The sequence below is a fragment of the Elaeis guineensis genome, chromosome 3, assembly GCF_000442705.2.
Source record: "Elaeis guineensis isolate ETL-2024a chromosome 3, EG11, whole genome shotgun sequence".
NCBI classification, from domain to species: domain Eukaryota; kingdom Viridiplantae; phylum Streptophyta; class Magnoliopsida; order Arecales; family Arecaceae; genus Elaeis; species Elaeis guineensis.
This window is the reverse complement of record NC_025995.2, coordinates 109,567,158-109,584,377: the sequence shown is the minus strand read 5'-3', so window position 1 is coordinate 109,584,377 and position 17,220 is coordinate 109,567,158. Positions and strand designations below refer to the sequence as shown.

The window sequence follows — 17,220 nt, the reverse complement described above, 5'->3', positions numbered from 1 at the left end:
AGGGATTTCAATTTTAATTTGGGTGCCTCCTCTATTGATGGTTTGGATGATGGATTAATCATTTTAATAATTGGTTCAATGGAAGGATCTTGTCTCTGGCTATTCCTATTATCTATAATTTTTTTTGATTTTCTCAGATTCATTGATTGGCCAGAAATTAGACTCGAAATCGACTTTCTCGTCACTAATGTTAATGGGTTCATAAATTTTCTCTTGAATTACATTTACATCAGTATGCTGGATAGATTCCTGTTCTAGATTGTATATATTTAGCTTAATGGTCATATTTCCGAAAGATAGCTTCATAAGTCTATTCCGACAATTAATTTCAGCATTTGCAGTAGCTAAGAATGGTCTTCCTAAAATAACTGGGATATGATCCTTGGGGTTCACAACTGATTCGATCTCTAAAATGATAAAGTCTACAGGAAAGATAAATTTACCAATCTTGATTAAAATATCTTTCACCATTTTTTTAGGGATCCTAAGAGATCAATCTGCTAATTGTAATATGATTTTTATCGGTAGAAGTTCACCTAATCCTAGTTGCTTATAAACTGAAAATGAAAGAATATTTACACTAGCTCCTAAATCTAGCAAGGCCTTCTCAATATGGGTTTCTCCAATATCATATAAAATTATCGGAGATCCTGGATCCTTATATTTTATTGGCATATGACTAGATAAGTATGAGCTCACACTTGCTGCTAAAAATACTCTCTTGGGTATATTGATAATTTTTTTTTGTACAAAGGTCTTTTAAAACTTTAGCATAGGTCGAAACTTATTTAATCATGTCTAGAAGAGGGATATTTACTTGAACTTGCTTAAACACCTCTAAAATTTTATCCACATGTTTTGATTTTTTATTGGACCTTAGTCGATTTGAAAAAGGAGCTATAAGAATTGTAGATTTTGGACTTGGTATACTATCAGGATTAGGAGCTTGAGTTTGTAAGATAGGTTGTTCATAAGGTAACTCAACAAATGAGTTCTCTCTATCATCGGATGTACCTACCTTATTGTCTACTTATTTTTCAGATCTTAAGGTGTGAATAGCATTCACATGATTGACTTGATTTCTTTGTTGGGGTCGTGGATCATTTTGACTTCTCGGATTAGGTTCAGGTTGGCTTGGTAGTTTACCTCGTTCTCGTTCACTCATAGCAGAGGCTAGCTGACCCACTTGCATTTCCAAATGGGTAATGGCTTGGGTGCTAGTGTTTATGAGTTGGCCCGTGATTTGCATGAAATTGCTCAATGTTGCATTGATGTCAACACTGAGTTTGGCCAGGACTTCTAGACTTTTCTCTAGAGAACTAAGTTTCTTTCCATTATTATTAAAGCCTGGTGGGTTGTTTATCATAGGGTTAGGCCTTGAATTTTGCTGGTTGAAGCTAGGACCACCTACATTTGGATTCTGTGACTATGAGAAGTTTGGATGATTTCTCCATTCTGGGTTATATGTGGGTGCATAGGGGTTGTTCACTAATTTCTGGTATGTAGCATTTACCTGTGCACATTCATTCTCTACTGGGTTCATCAAGAAGGGACATTCCTCAAGAATATGATCGGGTGCACTACATGCGTTGCACATGGGTGCAAAAACTTGGTTTACACCGGCTGGTCTCTATAACTCTAAGGCCTCTAGCCTACGTGCTAAAGTTACAATTTTAGCCTCTGCAGCTAGAAAAGTTTGAATTTGGTGCATTCCTCTTCTTGAAGGTGTTTGTCTTTCAGGTTCCCTAGTTATTTTCCATTATAAATTTTTCTTAGCTAGGTCTTCTAAAAATTGCCAGACTTCAGTGGATTCCTTATACATGAATTGACCTTGGCACATGGACTCTAGCATGGTTCTAGAATTTGAATCTAGTCCTTCATAAATTATCTGACATAGCCTCCAGTTTTCTATTCTATGGTGTGGGCATTGGGTCAAGAGATTCTTAAAGTGATCAAAGTATTTTTAAAATGATTCTCCAGCTTGTTGGTAAAATTAGTTTATCTCATTTCTAATCCTAGCTGTTTTATGATGGGGAAAGAACTTCATTAGAAACACTTTTACAAAGCCTTCCCAGATTATGACAGATTGGTTTGAAAGACTATAGAGCCACTTTTTAGCATTGTCCTTATGGACAAAATTGATCAGTCTTAGCTTCCTCTAATAGTTATTGCAGCCTCATGGTTGCACAAACCTCTTCAAACTCTCTAATGAATATATATGTATCCTCTATTCTCATGAATTTTGAAAGCATGTTGATAATCTGAGGTTTAATTTCAAAGTTATTTGTAGTAGGTTGGGGCAACCTGATGCAAGAAGGTTGGACGGAACTGACTGGATTACATAAATCTTTAAGGGTTTGGAGTTGATTGGGTTCTCTCATTGTAGAAGTTATTGGGTTTGAAACAGAAATCCAATTAATTCTTACTAGTCGATCCGATACCCTTTTCCACGAAAGAAGTGAAGAAAGTACTTTTCTTTTCTTTTTTTTATTTTAGTTTTTTTTTCAATCAAGTTTTCAATCAAAAGAAGAGAAAAGAAAAGAAGAGGAGTCTTGACTAAGGTTTTTCTAATTCTAGACAGCTCCTAACTGCCAAGATCGCCTTCGAGCACTCCAAGTTCAAAATCGGCTAATTGAATTGGCCATGTAAGTGTAAGATTGGTGGGAGATTCTCCATACTTTCGTAACAGACCTAATTAGATAACTATCTTTCTTCAAAACGTAGTTTCTGAACCACTTTTCTAGACACTGACAGGCTAACCTACTTGAATCTGATCTAACTCTTGGGTTTTCTTATCTTAATGAGCTCGGATGTCCCTAGGACTGGCATCTAATTAATTTTATTTAAGGGTTAGGATATGTAGATGCAAGGGAGTGATTTGTGGGCTAAGAAAGGGTGATCAAATCCTCATCTTATCTGATTAATGGGTAATGCCCTTAAGATATATTATGAAAATGTAATGCAAAGAAAGCAAAGTGACCAAATAAAGTGGATGGTTTTTAAAGTTTAGGTGTTTCTTTATATTAGTTAAATCTTATGTGATTAGTGTTTTCTTTCTTTTTATGTTAATCTAATTGCAGAAACTAAAGTAAATATTGAGTTTTAGATTAGTAAGTTATGAAAGAAATGAAAAAAATCCAACTAACAAAGAATTAAATCAGCTAATAAGAAAATGAAACTTATGCAATCTAAATATAATGATAGAAATCTAATCTAGATTAAAAAGTAAGAAATTAACTAAGAAAATAAAGTAGTAATTAAAAGAGAAATCTAAGAATTAAAGATAATAATTTTTTATATGCAAATCAAAATCTATCCTAGGACAATCATACAACATAATTTTCTATTATGCCAAGGCAACCTTATATCAGGGCAGATTTTTTATTTGACTAAAAAAAACTAAAAGAAGATAGAAAAGAATTATAATACTAAAGTTAAAAGCATGAAGAATAAGAATTTGAAACACAATTTAAACACGCCAACTCTCCGACAACGGCGCTAAAAACTTGATGTGTCTTAAATTTATCGCAAACGCACGGTGTACAATGTAGTACGTTTAACGAGTACGGATCGATCCCACGAGAAATTAAGTTTTAAACTATTTTAAATACTTGCTCAGGCGAGCTTTAAAGAAAAAAGAAAGAGATTGTTTGTTGAATTATGAACTACCAAAGCAGTAAACTAATCAATTATAAAGATAAATTATCTAAAAGATCTAGAGCTCTTAAATTCACTAGACCAATAAATTAGAGAGCCTTCCTATGATTTCTCTTATAATGTTCCTTGATCAAGGTGTAAAACATGAACAAGCATGGATCATGAAGATATTTAACTCAACTATGATCCATCAAGCATTTTGCTTTTATCCTAATTAAGAGACTCTTCCTTTCTTCTCTTCTCTTGTGTTATCCAAGTATAGGCTATGAAGGGATTCTGACCCAATTATAATCCATCAAGATTTTCATAAGAAAAGAGAAGAAATGGTTTAGAAAATTATGAGCCTTCTACCAATCATCCACTCTTGCACCGAATCAAGTATGGACTATGAAGGGATTCTGATCCAACGATAGCCCATCAAGTCTCTTAGCGAGAGAGATGAAGGGAGAAAGACTCTAAAAATTAAAAACTCGAAAAGAAAAATTTAAAGAAGAAGGCTTCTATTCAAGATCTATCTTCATCGCAAACCCTAAAAGGATTGCTTAGCTAGACATAGTTGATTTGAAGTTCAAAAAAAAAATAAAATAAAATCTAATTCTACTTGCTGAAATTTAACTTACGAAAATTAAAAATTACAGAATTAAAAGATGCAGAAATTTAAACTACTCTATTGTAAAAATTAAAATTATAGAAATTAAATAACTAATTCATTGCTGAATAAAAGTTTTGATTACAAAAATTTTTAACTCCTAAGCCATTAATAAGGTTTGGAGTTAGAATAGAAAATAAATTTTTTTACAGAACTTAGCTTCTTTCTCTCTTCTGGCTTGAGACCAACCTCTCTCTGGCTGATTCTCCTTCTCGTGTGTTGGAAGGGTGGAAGAAAGTGAGAACAAGGTGGCTAAAAATTTAAAAGATGGGTATATCTGCCTGTCACACAGATCTCCTATAAGAATTATAGCATGGAGAGAGATATTTCAATAAGGAGGTATAGAAGCCTTCTTATAGATGTTAGGGAGAAGAGAATTTCGTATTTTTCTGATGTAGGACTAAAAAATAGATGGTTAGATTTTTTCTTTTCAAATTTTAATACCCAACATCCTAGGATGGTTAGATTTTTTCTTTTCAAATTTTAATGCCCAACATCCTAGCTGTGAATCTATTTTCACATTCCAAGTTTTTCACTGCATCAATCCATGCGCGTCCTCATCTTTATCGCATCTACTCCCTCCACGCATGAACCCGTGTCAATGGCATATGCTAAGAAGCCCGTGAACATCCCTGCCTTATCCACTTCAGCTCGCTCACAGGCCCTATTTGTTTTTGTTAGCAAAACCTCCATGCCATGGGAATTTAAATACCAAAGCCACACCCATTCCATCCTCTTTAAATATTTAAAAGCACGTGGCCTTACTTCCATTTCTCCCTGAGCCACGTGAAATATTACTGTAGCATTTTAGGTGGCTCACCAACCTTTTTATGGACCAAATGGTCCATGGTGGACCATCAACTTGCAGATTGGATCGGATTTACTTTCGGCTTCGAATTTAAATCTATTTTAACTCCACTTTTTTGTTCTATTTGATCCCTTTAAGCCATCGGGCTCTTCATGTTGGTGCAGCTCTTTTCTGTAAAATATATGAAGAAGCATCAATTTTAAAAAAATAAAGATAATTTGATTCATAAATTAATACTTCTATTGGCAAATTTATGCACTTATCACTTACCGCATTTCGAACATTCAATAGCCTGTTCGTTATCCTTATAAAATAATATACAGTCATTTTTGCAGGCGTGTATAGAAATATAGTCAAGTCTCAATTTTCGCATGTATATTTTTACTTTAGAATATGATTTTGGAAAACTCTCTCCATCAAGAAGAGCTGCTTTAATCAATATCAAATTTTGATCAAATGACTTCTGACTCCATCGATTTATGATTTTAATATGAAATAATTTTATCAAAAACTCTAACTTGGAGAACATTATACAATTTGGATAGAGTGGTTCTCGTGCATTCCTTACAAGCTTTGTAAACTATTCAGACGTCCCTTCTACTTTAAGTCGGATATTATGTTCATGATCAGAATTGCCTTCAGATCACTAGTACTCATACGTATATTTGAACAAGCATCCTCATGTAAATCATCTAATAGTTCTCTTATACCATCATGTTTGATAGGTTCAGCAGTATCACTATCATCTTCAGTATCACCATCGTCGTGCACAACTTCATTCGGATCACTCTCCCCATGCCATATCCAATAAGTATACTTCTTATCCATACTATAATGTAGCAGATGCTCCTCAACAAGTGTTATATGATGATATACCATATTGACACATCTCTTGCATGGATATTTTATCTGACTAGCACTGTCAGCCTTATGCCATGCAAACTCGATAAAATTTTGAGCACCTTTTCGATATTCAGGTAAAAAAATATCTCTAGTATTCATCCAACTTTTGTTGATATCCATCTAACAATAAATATGAAAATCATTAACAACAAAAAAAATTTCAGTGGTATTCATCCGAATCGGATTTTGATCTGAATTTCAGATCGAATTGTGACCCAGATTTTGGATGAAATCTTTATCCGGATCCGGACACAGATCATTTTATACAAAACAGCACATATTAAAGAACACAGACTGAATAGTAACATAGAAAATCTTCTTCCATCAATTTAATGAAGCAAAAATGTATTATCCAATCCATTTCAAATCATTACTACCAGGTATGGTCCTATCCCTTTTAGAAAAATAATAATCTTATTATTGTTATTAGTCGATGTTTTATTTTATTATTGTAAAAATTTTGACAGTATCTCTCCATAGTTCTCCAAGTATACGATGTGAATATGGTGCCTATGCATCCTATCCACCTATACCCAGAGAAATGTGGATAGATAACTACCGAGTACCATATAATGAAACAAAATATCAACTATTAACAATAATAAAATTATTATTTTTTTAAAAACTCTGAATACGGAATATTCAAGAGTCGATCTCGATCAAGATCAACTCTTGAACGGAATCTACGGCTCAATGTAATGTAACTACCATCTCGAAACATATATTCAAAGATGGATTTGTAATTTATCAAAAAAGAGTAACTCTGCATTGAAATTTTTTCATCAAAAATTTTAGTATAGTTTTTTCTAAAATAAAAATATTTTTTATATTAATTATAATAAGCAAAAGTATACAAAATAATATATAAAATAATTAAATTATAATAAGCAACAGTAATATGCATTGTGCTAGTGGAACAAAAAAAATTATAAATTTCAGCAGTAACACTAAAAATTTATGTAATAAATATAAAATAAACTATAAGTAATTGAGCATACAAAATAATATTAAAGCAAAATAATAACATGAAACCTAATCTCGAGGATCCGAAGATTTTTTATTTTTTTTAAATATTTTTTACCTAAAAATAATAAATAATTTTTTATTTTTTTAAAAATATTTTTTATCTAAAAATATTTTTCTCCTGACTGAGCTCCGAACTCGGCCTCCCACGACCCCCGCTCCCACAGCGTCGGTGCCGTCACACACCCCACGTCGTTCGGACTCGACCCCCACGACCCCCGCTCCTGCGGTGCCACCACCATCACCCACCCCTCGCGGCGCTACCGCCCTCTCCAATCCCCTACGATCCAGATCCCAACTCGGATCCTGATCAGATCTCGATCTGGATCCCAATCCAAATTGAGATCTCGATCTGGATCCTGACCTCGATCCAATTCAGATCGTGATCTAGATTTTATTTTTATTAATCAAATAATAAAATATCTGATTAATATTTTATTTATTTTATTTATTTTTTTTTCTTCCCTCATTTCTCTCTTCCCTTCCTCCCTCCTCGCCGTCACCCACCCCTCCCCGACCGACCCCCTCCTTGTCGTCACCCGCCCCTCCCCGACCGACCCACTCCACGGCCCCGTGGCACTGTCGTGTCGCGGCCAACCCCATCCCCACCCCATTTCGTCCCTGGCTACCCCCCGACCCCGTCTTTGCCGGCCAACCCCCTCTCCGACCCCATGGCAGCGTTGGTCGCCCATAGCCCCCTCCCCACCCTTGTCTCGCCCCCGGCCGCCCCCTGACCCCATCCCTGCCCCCGTTTCGCCTCTAGCTATCCCCCGACCTTGTCTCCACCGGTCGACACCCTCCCCTGTCCCGTGGTGTCGTCGGCCACCCATGGCCCCCGCCCCCTTCTCACCCCTGGTCGCCCCCCAACCCCATCTCCACCCTCATTTTGCCCCCGACCCCGTCGATGTCGGCCGACCCCCTCCTCGGCCCCGTGGCGCCGCTGGCTGCCCACAACCCCCCTGGCAACCCCCTTCGCTCCCTGGTGGTCCGATCAACCCAAAAAAAAAGTTGGAAGATAGGGGGACTTACCTCTGATGGATGACAACAGCAACGGCAATGGCACAGATGGCAGATGGTGGACGACGGCGACGATGGTGGAGACGGGCTCGCTGGCGGGAAGAGAGGGGGGAGAGCATGGAGAGGGAGAGAGGAGAGGGAGAAGAGGGGAGAGGAGAGAGCTCAGGGAGAGAAAAGAGGAGAGAGGGGAGAGGAGAGGGGAGAAAAGGGTTTCGTGCGAAGAGACGTCGAGTTGACGTGCATTGAATGCACAACTATTAACGACAAAAATTTTCATTGCTAATACCATTATTAGCGATGGAAAACTATTTTTATCATCAACAATTTCCATCAAAAAAAATTTTTTCACCAAAAAAAATTTTTCTCTAAAAAAATTTCACTCAAAAAAAATTATTGGCGACGAAAAAAATTTCATCATTAATAACATTATTAGTAATAAAAATTTTATTTTCATTGTCAATAATTTTTATCAAAAAAAATATTCTCTACTAAAAAAATTTTTCCTCTAAAAAAATTTCACCCAAAAAAAATTATTGACGATGAAAAAAAAAATTCATCGTTAATAATCTTATTAGCAATAAATTTTTTTTTTCATCATCAATAATTCCCGTCAAAAAAAATTTTCACTAAAAAAATTTTTTCACTAAAAAAATTTTGCAAAAAAATTTATTGATGATGAAAAAAATTTCATCATTAATAAATTTATTAGCAATGTAAATTTAATTTTCATTGCCAATAATTTTTGTAAAAAAATTGCCACTAACAAATTTTTTAAAGACTATTTGCGATGAAAATTTATTTTACATCACTAATAATTAAATATCTTTTCAATAACAAATTCATAAAAAAATAATTTTAAATTTTTCTCACCAAAAACATTTTTCATCCAAAACATTTAATAACAAAAAATGACAATAAAAAAATATTGATGATGAAAAAAAAAAATAATTTTTCTTTAATCTTAAAAATTTTTGATCTAAAAAATTTTTCAAAATAATTTTATCAAAAAAATTAATTTTTTATTAATCAAAAAAATTTATATAAATAGTTAATTTGTGATCTATAGAAAGAAAGCAATAATTTCCTACAAAACAAGAGAAAAGGAGGGAGCATTTAAACTCAAATTCAAAAACAGGGTCTAAGCCTTAAGAGTAAACTAATCTTATCATGCCACCATGTGAATAATCTTTTTGTGGATCATATTTTAATGTATAAAGATCGTGTATCATTTCCTTTCTATGTTCTTGGGCAGATACAACGTCTTTGTACTTTATGACCTCTGACCAATCCATAGAACCAACAACCTATATAAAATTGAGTAATGGGACAGATTCATAAAAACTTGAAGATGATTAATATAAAAAACCATGCCTCAAAAATCATAAAATAGATTGTTTACAAATAAAAATAAAAATAAAAATAAAAATAAAAATATTTGCGAAAGGAATTTATAGGTAGACATAAGTTTGAAATCATATGAAAAATATCATTGAATTTTCAGGCCACTTAATTGATCAACCCTAACAAAACTATATGACGATCAATTAGACTCTTTAACATATTTTAGATCCACAAAAGCATGCATTACAAAGGATAGCCAAGGTGTTTTTAATAAAATTGAACTTCACATGAAGTTGGGACTTCTGAAGGTAACCAAATGACATGCAACCAGATCATTGCAAAATCGAGAGACATCATTTGGGAGAACACGTGAAAAATTCAAGCATGTTCAGTATTCTATAGTTCCACCGTTAACCATTTTTTGCACATTCACCATGAAGGATTGACTTTAACAAACTAACAAAAAAAATGCAAATTGATCACAAGCACAGAAACAAGGATCAACTTTTTATGATGGAAATTTTTCAGTGTAAAAAGATCTTATTTCGTCATAACTTTTTACGATAGAAAATTTTAACAAACTAACAACTCCTTTTTTTTCATCGTAAAAAGAGCTTATTTTTAATGAAAAATTTTCATCATAAATAATGATCAACTTTTAATTTTTTTAAATTTCTGATTTTTTAACTATAGTTGATGAAAATATTTTCATCAGAAATAATCTTATATTTATGACAATTTTTTTTTTCATCATAAAAAGTTTTTATTTATGATGAAAATTTTTTATCGTAAATAGTTATCAACTTTTAATTTTTTTTAACTATTGGTGACAAAAATATTTTTATCAAGAATAATCTAGTATTTATGATAAAAAAAATTTTCATTGAAAAAAGAGCTCATTTATGATAAAAATTTTATTATAAATAATTTTTTATCATAAATACTATATTATTGATGATGTAATATTTTCATCATAAATAATCTATAATTTTTATATTTTTTAAATTTTTTATTTTATTTGAAGTATTGACGATGAAAGTATTTTCATCATAAATAATCTGCTATTTACGATGAAAATTATTTTTCATCATAAATATTGAATTATTTATGATGAAAATAATTATTTATGATGAAATATTTTCATCATAAATAATTTATAATTTATATAATTTATATAATTTATATTTTTTAAAAATATTGGTGATAAAAATATTTTCATTATAAATAATCTTGATTTATTATGGAAATTATTTTTCATTATAAATACCAAATTATTTATGATGCACTATTTTCATCATAAATAATTTTTAAATTTTAAATTTTTTATTTTTTTTAAAATATTGACAATAAAAATTTTTCATCATAAATAATTCAATATTTATGATAGAAAATAATTTTCTTCATAAATACTCTATTATTTATGATGTAATATTTTTATCATAAATAATCTATAATTTTTAATTTTTTTATTTTTTCAAATATTAGTGATGAAATATTTTTATTCAGAATAATATTATTTTTGATGAAAAATTATTTTTCATCATCAATACTTAAATTATTTATGATAAAATTATTTTTATCATAAATATTTAAAAATTTAAAATTAAAATAAATATTGTATTATTTACAATGAAAATATTTATCGCAAATAATTCATATTTACAATGATATTTTTTTCATCACTGATAGAAAACTATTTGCGATGAATTTTTTTTTTTATCATAAATATTTTATTATTTGTAATAAATTTAATTTTTCATCATAAATATATTTATTAATGAAAAAAATAATTTTCATCGTAAATATTTCCATCGAAAAAATACTCTTTTCTTTTAGCGAAAGGTGAGGGAGCCGCGAAAGGTGGTGAACCAATGGAAACATGAGGGGGAGAGGTCGAAGAAATTGGTGGTGAGTGAGGCCATCTGAGGGAGGAGGGTTTGGACACGAGGGAGCGAGGGAAGGATGTTGGCTTTGGTTACCAACTTAATGAAATTTGGGAGAAGATTGAAGTTGAGAATGAGATAGAAAATTGGGAGAGAATATATATCTAGAATTTTTTTCTTCTTTTTTCTTAATACATAAGGCCTCTTATATGTAAGGCTACCACATCCTACAAAAATTTATACATCAATATATAAATCACTATGACAACATGAGCCCAACCATACATGAGCCCATACATGAACTCAACAAACAACTGTACCAAAACTTACATAACTTAGAAATTAAAAAGAACAAACATTATATTTCAACACTCTCCTTTAATGGTTGTTTTTGAATTTTCTTGAAATCTCTAAAATAGATGAATTTCTCGATCTTTGGATAATGCCTTGGTGAAGATGTCCACCACTTGATCTTGAGTTTTCACATATTTCACTTTAACTTCTTTTTTTTCTACCGTATCTTTTATAAAATGGTATTTGATTTTGATGTGCTTGGTGTAGTTATGGTAGATAGAATTCTTTATCATAGAGATATAGACTTGTTGTCATAAAGTAGTATAGTGACTTCTTCTTGCTTCTCACCCACATCTTCTAGTATTCTTCTCAACTAATTTATTTGTTGTGCCACCAAGATAGTTGAGATATATTTAGCTTCCGTGGATGATAGTACCACGATGTCTTACTTCTTTGATATCCAAAATATGATACCAGATCCAAAAGAGAATACATAGCCCGATGTACTCTTCGTATCATCAATACTTCTGGCCCAATCACTATCACAAAATCTAAATAACTCACATTGTCATTTTTGCTTCTTTCATACATGATGCTATAATCTTTGATGATTTTGATGTATCTCAAGACTCTTTTTACTGCTTCAAAGTAAATCTTGCTCAATTTTTGCATGAATCTAGAAAGTAAACTTGATACAAACATTATATCCAGTCTTGTTCGTAGTTGTGATATATATATAATAAGCTTCCAACAATGCTTTTATATAGTGGTGCATTAGCTTCACCACTTCTATCTTCTGTCATAAACTTCTCATTTACCATCAAAGGTGTTGCCACAATATTGTAATTCTCTATTTTGAACTTCTTGAGAATGCTTTCTATATACTTCTTTTGACAAATAAAAATGTCATCTTCTCTTGGCTTAATTTCAATTCTCAAAAAGTAATAGAGTAAACCCATATCATTCATTTTATATCTTCTCATCATATCACTTTTGAAAGCCAACATCATATTCTCATTATTATTGGTAATGATCAAATCATCAACATAAAGAGAGATAATGAGAATATCATCATCTTGCTTCTTCACATAAAGTATTGGTTCACTTGAATTTTTTTGAAATTTTTTTTCATTGAAGTAGGCATCAATTTGAGAATACCATAGTCAGGGTACTTGCTTCAACCCATACAATGCTTTTTTCAACCTGAACACTTTGCTTTTTTGTCCTTTGATGATGAAGTCTTGAGGTTGTTCTACATAAATTTTTTCCTCCAATATCCCATTCAAGAATGCCGACTTTACATCAAATTGGTGTAGTTTTCAACCTTTATATGCCGCCATAGAAATGAGAGTTCTAATTGTATCATATTGAGCAACCGGTATAAAAATTTCTTGATACCAATCTCGAATAGTTGAGAGTATCCTTTTGCCACCAATCTTGCTTTGTGTCTTTGAATGGATCCATTTGAATTATGTTTTGTCTTGTAGATCCACTTCAAGCCAATGACTTCCTTGTCATTTAGTTTCTCCACTAGCTCCCATATTATGTTTTTCTCAATCACATTAATTTCTTCTTGCATTGTCTTGTTCCATACTTCTTTATGTATAGCTTCTTCATAAGTTTTGGACTCAATAATGCAAAAATTACAAGTGGCATAAATGTCACTTAGGCTTCTTATTCTTATGAGAGCGAAATTTGGAGATGAGCTGGAGCTTGAAGTTGGTGATGGACTTACACTTGGAGAAACATTTGTGATGAATCTTCATCCTCATTTTTTTTTTATTTTGAGCATCATGAATTTCTTCATCAAGAGTCACAATATTTTCCTTAATTTTCTTTTCCTTTCAATCCCAAGTAGCCTTTTCATTAAAAAGAACATCTCTTTTTATGATCACCTTGTTGTGCTTGAAGCTAAAAAGTCTATAGCCAACAAGGATGTATTTTTCACTTGCTTCATCAAGTTTGTGCCTCCTCTCCTTTGGAACATGTGCATAGCATTGCACATCCAAAGACTTTGAAATGCTTCATCAGGCTTTTTATCGGACCAAGCTTCAATTGGTATCTTGTTTTGGAGAGCTTTTGTTATACATCTATTCATCAAATACACTGCCATGTACATCGCTTTTGTCCAAAAGAAATTTGGAAGGTCTTTATCGTTGAGCATAGATCTAGCCATCTCAAAAAAAAAAAATGATTCTTTCTTTCGGCAACTCTATTTTGTTCCGGTGTGTAGCTGACAGTCAATTATCTTTGTAAATCAACATCTTTACAAAACTTCTCAAATTCATTTGAGTTATATTCACCATCTCTATCACTTCTTAGCACTTTGATGTAGTGCTTACTTTATCTTTCTACAAGATTTTTGAACTTTTTGAAGATGATGAATACCTCAGACTTGTGTCTCATAAAGTACACTCATGTCATTCTTGAGTAGTCATCAATGAAGGTAATGAAATAGATGTTACCGATATGAGGAGTTTTCATAGGTCCACATATATCGGTATGAACAAGCTCCAACGATGCTTTGGCTCTCCATGCATGCTCTTTTGAAAATGCCTCTTAGTGTTATTTTTCAAATGCACATCCTTCATAAACTTCTTTCTTGTCTTGTATTGCCGGTAGACCATATACTATATTTTTTTGATGTAGACTTCTCAAGCTTTGAAAGTTCAAGTATCCATACCTTTTATGCCATAGCCATGACTTATCATTCACCTCCATCTTTCATGAAAATATTCTTTGCATTGTCCAAAATAAGAGGAAAGCTTCTATTTTTCTCCATATGGATATTTACCATAAGTTGCTTTTTCTCTTCATTGTCATATATCTTGCATCTATTATCTTCAAAGTGCACTATGTGCCCATGCTTAATCAATTATCCAATACTTAGAAAATTTTGTGTCAAGTTCAGAATAAGTAGAACATTATGGATGAACTTCCTATCTTTTTTTGTGTCAATTGCAATTATCCTTTTGCCTATTGCTTGAACTAGCACACCATTTTTCATCTTGAACATGACCAAACTTTTTGCAATTATAACATTGAGATTTTTTTCTAAATCAACAATCTTTTTCAACATGAGAAAATCTTTTTCATATGTTGCATCTAGATTGAGTGCTCACTACAAGAAAAGAGAGTTTTTACGATGAATTTTTTTATGATGAAAAAAAAATTCATCGCAAATAAATGTATTTATGATGTTATCATATTTTTGTCGCTAATAAAAAATTATTTACGATGATACTTTATTTTCATCACAAATAAATAATATTTATGATGAAAAATAAAATTTTATCACAAACAAAAATTATTTATGATGATTATTTTCATCATAAATAATAAAATATTATTTTAATTTTAAATTTTAAATATTATCAATGAAAATATTTTCATCAAAAATAAGTCAAGTGTTTGTGATGAAAATTTATTTTCTATCATAAATATTTGTTATTTATGATTAAAAATTTTTATCACTAATATTTGAAGAAAAATATAAAATTTTAAAATTTTAAATATTATAGATTATTTATGATGTAATTTTTCATCATAAATAATTACGTTATTTATGATGAAACTCACATTTATGTCATAAATAAAAATTATTAATGATAAAAATTTCATCAAAATATTTAAAACAAATTAAAAAATTTTGAAAATTTAAAAATTAAAAATTATTTATGATGAAAATATTACATCATAGATAATAAAATATTTTTGATAGAAAATATATTTTTCATTGTAAATAACTCATTATTTACGATGAATATTTTTCATCGCTAATATGTGAAAAAATAAAAAAAATTTAAAAATTTAAAAACTCAACTATTAGTGATGAAATAATTTTCACATATTTATGATGAACAAATCTATTACATCATAAATAGTAAAGTTTTTATGATACAAATATTTCATCATTAATAATAAAAAAAATTTAAAAAATTAAAAATTTAAAAAATATAGATTATTTGCGATGAAAAGATTACATCGTAAATAAGCAGGTTATTCATGATAGAATTTTTATTTTCCATCATAAAATCTTTGATGATATCCGACGAATATTTTTTTATCACTAATATGTGAAAAAATAAAAAAATTTTAATTTTTAAAAATTAGACTATTGGCGATGAAAATGTATTCATCGTAAATAATTAGATTATCGATGACAGAAAGCAGATTTTCCATCGTTAATAATTATTTTTACGATAAAACTTTTATGTTGCTAATATTTTAAAAGTTTCAAAATTTTAAAAATAAAAAAATTAGTTATGATGAAAAGATTATGTCGTAAATAATCTCATATTTGCCATAAAAATTCAATTATCTATCGCAAAATCCTTGATGACTTACAATGAATATTTTTCGTCGCTAATATGTGAAAAATAAAAAAATTTAAAATTTCAAAAACTCAACTATTAGTGATGAAAAAAAATTTCATCACTAATATTTAAAAATTTTAAAAATTTAAAAATAACAGATTAGTTGCGATAAAAATATTGCATCGTAAATAATATATATTTACGATAAAAATAATAGATTACATAAGCAAATTGAAACAAAGTCACTTGATATGCATCCTAGACAACGTGATCCAGTTTAAATAATTTTTTATTGAAAGATTTGGATCCCAATTCTAAACCTATTCTCATATAAATATCAAATAGTACTGTTCATTCAATTCTAAACAAAATCAAACTTATATCTCTAAATCTTTTTTTTACGTTTATATTGGTTGCCCATCTTATATTATAACTTCACAATCATAGTCTAAAATATAAGTAGATTCTGACATGATAAAATAACGTATGAATCGTTGAGGTACCTATGATGGGATCTTTGGAGGCAAGTACCATGCATGAATACTTGAGGTATTTATCGTGAAACCTTTAGAGGCTAGTAAGGATTACGAAGTGTCTATCCTTTCAAAGCAATATATACATGTTTAGATCCGATTAAATCAAAACTGGACAATAAAAATCCTATATCAATAATCCAAATCATTGGATGTAATCTACTATTTTAAAACTGCTTGTCTACAAAAATATTATATGATTTGAAGATCCCTAACCTATGCATCAAATGATAAAAAAAATATATCTAATTTAATTTTATTTAGATGATTCAATTTTTGACTTGTAGATACATAAGTTAAGGATTAGAAATCATATGATTTTTTATGTGCAAGCAGCTTTGAGATATTAGATCACATTCAACGGCTTGAATCATTAATTTAGAACTTCTATTACAAAATTTTGATATGATCATATCTGAGTCCAAATACTGTCGATCTGATCCTAACTTGACTATATATATATATATACATATATATATATATACATATATATATATAGATATACATATATATATATATACATATATATATATATATACATATATATATATATACATATATATATATACATATATATATATACATATATATATATACACATATATATATCTATATATATACATATATATATATATACATATATATATATACATATATATATATATATACATATATATATATATATATATATATATATATATATATATATATATATATATAAACTTTCTATGGAAGACCCACCAACCAAGGAGTTAAGTTGCATCACATGACTCATGTTTATTTTCTGATTCTAACT

At 30.4% G+C, this 17,220-nt stretch overlaps 1 non-coding gene across 1 annotated transcript; it reads left to right on the top strand.

Annotated features, from left to right (window-relative positions):
• Positions 1 to 1,910: 1,910 nt before the first annotated feature.
• On the top strand, positions 1,911 to 2,017 carry LOC114914049 (small nucleolar RNA R71). Its single transcript, XR_003800482.1, has one exon. It is a non-coding gene; the product is annotated as a small nucleolar RNA R71 (small nucleolar RNA).
• Positions 2,018 to 17,220: the final 15,203 nt, after the last annotated feature.